The sequence below is a fragment of the Nomascus leucogenys genome, chromosome 2 (assembly GCF_006542625.1).
Source record: "Nomascus leucogenys isolate Asia chromosome 2, Asia_NLE_v1, whole genome shotgun sequence".
NCBI classification, from domain to species: domain Eukaryota; kingdom Metazoa; phylum Chordata; class Mammalia; order Primates; family Hylobatidae; genus Nomascus; species Nomascus leucogenys.
The window spans coordinates 114,843,355-114,848,797 of record NC_044382.1 but is presented as its reverse complement, the minus strand read 5'-3'; the positions used below and the strand labels follow the sequence as shown (position 1 = coordinate 114,848,797).

The 5,443-nt window shown below is 34.9% G+C and overlaps 1 non-coding gene across 1 annotated transcript; it reads left to right on the top strand.

Annotated features, from left to right (window-relative positions):
- The first annotated feature begins 766 nt into the window (after positions 1-766).
- On the top strand, positions 767-852 carry LOC115831887. Its single transcript, XR_004027378.1, has one exon. It is a non-coding gene; the product is annotated as a small nucleolar RNA SNORD35 (small nucleolar RNA).
- Positions 853-5,443: the final 4,591 nt, after the last annotated feature.

Sequence of the window (5,443 nt, the reverse complement as noted above, 5' to 3'; positions counted from 1 at the left end):
AGCTTATCCTTGAATTTATCTAGTGTCTTTAAATCCACTAGAATGAACTTGACCAGTGACCATGGTTAAAAAAGAAGTGTGATGCCAACGTCTTAGAATAGAATCATTTACTTAACAACTTCCTTCCACTAATCTATTTCTATCTAGTCTGTGGCCACATATAGTTCCTGATTTCTTTCTTTAAACTCTTCTTCATCTTGAGTTTTGGAACAAATGCAGTATATTTATATCTTTCTCAGATTGTCAGCATTATTTTCAACATTTCACTTGATAAAATATTTAGTTTGTGAGCTTTGTGTTTATGTATTTATTTTAACCAATTTTTATATGCTTTTGTAGCCTAAAGATTACAAGGCTCATCAACCAAGAAATACAAAGAAGGTCATGTTAATGTTAATATGAAAATTCCCCTGAGCTGTTTTCTCCCACCTGTACAACTTCAGGATTTCAGCCCACTGGAAACTCTCTCTACGTATTGCTGAGACTCCTTAGAGGGTGTTTCACATTTGTTCAGTACTGATTTTACACATCTAGCTATTGTTGCTTTCCTCCATGTCTCCACTGTTGATTATAACATCAACTTATCTTTCTTCATATCTGCTATATTTGCCACGATTGTGGCATCTCAGTGCAGCCTAAAACAAGCCAGAATGTAAAAGGCATTACTTTTCTTTCTATCATTAAAATGACCTTCATGAAGAAAACAGATTCAAAAAGCTAAGTTTTGTATAATTCACATTATATGACATTCTAGAAAAGGCAAAATAGCAGATGATGTCTTTATCTCACGATGGTCTGCGGATGTCCCTGCGGGAATGGCGACAATGCCAATGGCTTAGCTGATGCCAGGAGGGTTGGGTGGGTGCTTTTCTAACGGGCCTGCAGAGAACAGCTGCATTATGATATGCCCAGCTGTCAGTCACCTCCCAGCTCTCACTAGCTCTGGCTCCTCAGGGTGTGGGGGCTTAGATGTCCTTACAACTTCATTTGTTCACCGTCCCCCACCCCACCCCGCCTAGTTTGCCTATCTGGGGCGCCTGGCTCACGAGGTTGGCTGGAAGTACCAGGCAGTGACAGCCACCCTGGAGGAGAAGAGGAAAGAGAAAGCCAAGATCCACTACCGGAAGAAGAAACAGCTCATGAGGCTACGGAAACAGGCCGAGAAGAACGTGGAGAAGAAAATTGACAAATACACAGAGGTCCTCAAGACCCACGGACTCCTGGTCTGAGCCCAATAAAGACTGTTAATTCCTCAAAAAAAAAAAAAAAAAAAAAAAAAAAAAAAAAAAGAAAAGGCAAAATATAGGGACAAAATATTGACCAGGGGCTTGAGGTGAGAAAAGAGTTATGTAAAAAGGGATCACAAAGGACATTTTTGGGGTTACGGAACTGTATTTTTATTGTGGTTGTACAATTTATGCATTTGTCAAAACTCATAGAACTGTATAAGAGATCTATACAACTGTATGTAAATTATCTCATTAAAATATTGTTTATAAAGATTTTTCCTTTAACCTCTATCTACTTCTATAGTAGAGTACAAATAACCACTGAAACTGAATTGGATATTGAGGGAAAGGCACACATTGTCATCTGTTCCTCATCCTTTTGGCTTCACATGTATATATTCTTCCTACTGCTTAAGCCCAAACAGAATACTTTACGTAAATTTCTTCATAAAGTAGACTCTTAGGCCTAATGATTTCAATTCTGTATATATATTAAAAACAAATATTTACATTTTCTTAAATTCAACCAAAAATAACCCTATATTCATTGCAAAAGTTGTTCTCTAACAATGTTTAACTTTTGATCAGTGGATTATATAATAAAAAACACATTTGATTGACTCAATGTATGATTCATTGTAGCAATGAGTTTTGTACCGACCATAGTCCAAAGCTAAACAAATGCCTATATTCCACAAAACGTATCTGCTATTTTTTTAGAATTAATTTTTAATTTTTGTGGATACACAGTAGGCATATATATTTATGGGTTACATATTATTTTTAAATAGGCATGCAATGCATAATAATCAAATCAGAGAAATGGGGTACCCATCATCTGAAGCATTTATCTTTTGTGTTATATAAACGATTCAATTATCTTTTAGTAATTTTAGAATGTACAATTAAATTATTTTTGACTATAGTCACCCTGTTGTGCTAACAAATACTAGGCCTTATTAATTCTTTCTCTTTTTTGTACCCATTAACCAACCCCACTTCCACCCTCCAACCAACTACCCTTCCCAGACTCTGGTAATCATCTTTTTACCCTCTATCTCCATGAATTCAGATGTTTTAATTTGTACCTCCCACAAATAAGGGAGAATATGTGAAATTTGTCTTTCTGTACCTGTCTTATTTCACTTTTTAACATAATGACCTCCAGTTTTATTCATGTTGTTACAAATGACAGGATCTCATTCTTTTTTATGGCTGAATAGTACTCCATTATGTATAAGTGCCACATTTTCTTTATTTATCTGTTGATGGACACAAGTTCCCTCCAAATCATTGCTGTTGAGAAAAATATTATGATAAACATGGGAGTATGGATATCTCTTTGAAATACTGATTAGAATATACTTTTTGGTAAATAACTGAGTTGGATTGCCGGATCATACAGTAACTCTATTTTTAGTTTTTTGAGGAGCCTCCAAACTATTCTTCATAGTGATTGTACTAATTTACATTCCCACCAACAGTGTATGGGGGTTTTCTTTTCTCCACATCCTTGCCAGCATCTGTTATTGCCTGTCTTTTGGATAAAAGCCATTTTAACTAGGGTAATCTAATAACTTATTGTAGTTTTGACCTGTATTTCTCTGATATCAATAATGTAGAGCAAATTTTCATATACCTATTTGCCATTTGTATGCCTTCTTTTTAGAAATGTCTATTCAGATCTTTTGCCCCTTGTTAAATTGGGTTATTGGATTTTTTTTTCTATGGGGTTGTTTGAGCTCTTTATATATTCTGGTTATTAATCCCTTGACAGATTGGTAGTTTGCAAATATTTTAATCCATTCTGTGGGGTTTATTTTCACTTTGTTGATTGTTTCCTTTGTTGTGCAGGATTTTTTTATTTGTATTTATTTTTAACTTGATGTGATCCCATTTGTCCATTTTCATTGCCTGTGCATGTAGGGTATTACTCAAGAAATCTTTGCCCACTCCAGTATCCTCAAGAGTTTCCTCAATGTTTTCTTTTTAGTAGTTTCATAGTTTCTGGTCTTAGATTTAAGTCTTTAATCAGTTTTGAATTGATTTTTGTATATGGCAAGAGATAAAGGTTTAGTTTCATTCTTCTGCATATGGATATCAAATTTTACCAGCACTATTTATTGAAGTGACAGTCTCCAAGGTATGTTCTTGGCACCTTTGTAAAAAATGAGTTCACTGTAGATGTGTAAGTTTATTTCTGCATTTTCTATTTTATTCCACTGGTCTATGTGTCTGTGTTTAAGCCAGTGTCATGCCATTTTTGCTACTATAGCACTGTATTATAATTTGAAGTCAGGTTATGTGATCCCTCCAGTTTTGCTCTTTTTGCTTAGGATAGCATTAGCTATTCTGGGACTTTTGTGTACTGACTTCTATCTAGAAGATCTGCCTGATGCTAAAAGTGGGATCCTGAAGTCTCCAGCTATTATTGAATTGGGGTCTATCTCTTTCATTAGCTCTAATAATATTTTCTTTTTATTTATGGGTGTTCCAGTATTGGGTTATTATATATTTACAATTGTTAATCCTCTTGCTGAATTGACTCCTTTATCATTATATAATGACCTTTTTGTGTCTTTTTACTGTTTTTTGTCTTGAAATCGATTTTATCTGATGTAAATATAGCTACTGCTGCTCTTTTTTGTTTCAATTGGTATGAAATATCTTTTTTTCCACTCCTTTATTTTTAGTCTATGTGTGTCTTTATAGGTGAAATGTATTTTCTGCAGGCAACAGATGATTGGGTCTTGGGTTTTGTTTTTTTTTTTTTTTTTTTTTTTTTTTGAGATGGAGTCTCACTCTGTTGCCAGGCTGGAGTGCTGGAGTACAGTGGTGCGGTCTCAGCTCACTGCAACCTCCGCCTCCCAGATTCAAGCAATTCTCCTGCCTCAGCCTCCCGATTAGCTTGGACTACAGGCATGCACCACCACGCCCAGCTAATTTTTGTATTTTTAGTAGAGACAGGGTTTCACCATGTTGGCCAGGAGAGTCTTGATCTCTTGACATTGTGATCCACCCAATTGGCCTCCCAAAGTCCTGGGATTACAGGCATGAGCCACCGCACCCAGCCGGGTCTTGTGTTTTTAATCCATTCAGCCACTCTATGTCTTTTGATTGGAGAGGTTAGTCCATTTCCATTCACTGTTATTATTGATAAGTAAGAACTTACTCCTGCCATTTTGTTATTTTTGTGTGTGGTTGTTTTGTGGTTTTCTGTTCCTTCGTATCTGTTTTCCTTTTGGAGAAGGTAATTTCCTCTGGTGGTATGATTTAGTTTCTTTTTATTTTTTGTCTATCCGTTGTAATTTTTTTAATTTGAGATTATAATGAAGCTTGCAAATACTATCTTATAGGCCGTTATTTTAAGCTGATAACAACTTAACACTGCTTACATAAACAAACAACCAAAAGGAGAACCAATAAAAACTCTACATTTTACCCCTCCACTTTTTAATGTTTTGTTGTTTCTATTTACATCTTATTGTACTATGTCTTGAACAGTTTTTGTAGTTTTTATTGGAGCATATTTTAGTCTTTCTACTTAAAATAATATAGTTTACACACCACAGTTACACTGTTATGATAATTCTGTGTTTTTCTGTGTACTTATTATTGCCAGTGAGTTTTGTACCTTCAGATGATGTCTTATTACTTACTAACGATCTTTTCTTTCTGATTGAAGAACTCCCTTTAGCATTTTTTGTAGGATAAATCTGGTATTGATTAAATCCCTCAGATTTTTTTTTTTTTTGTCTGATAAGGTCTTTATGTCTTCTTCATGTTTGAAGAATATTTTCACCTGGTATACTATTCTAAGGTAAAGTTTTTTCCTTCAGCACTTTAAATATGTCATGCCACTCTCTCCTAACCTGTAAGAGTTCCACTGAAAAGTCTGTTGCCAGGTACTGGAGACATTGAATGCAATTTGTTTATTTTATCTTGCTGCTTTTAGGATCCTTTCTTTTATATTTGACATTTGGGAGTTTGATTATTAAATGCCTTGCAGTAGTCTTCTTATGGTTAAATCTTCTTGGTATACTATAAACTTTCTGTACTTGGATATTAATATCTTTCTCTGGGTTTAGGAAGCTCTCTGATATTATCCTTTTGAATGTATTTTCTACCCCCATCTCTTTCTCTACTTCCTCTTTAAGGCCAGTGATTCTTAGATTTGCCATTTTGAGGCTATTTTCTAGATATTATAGGCATGC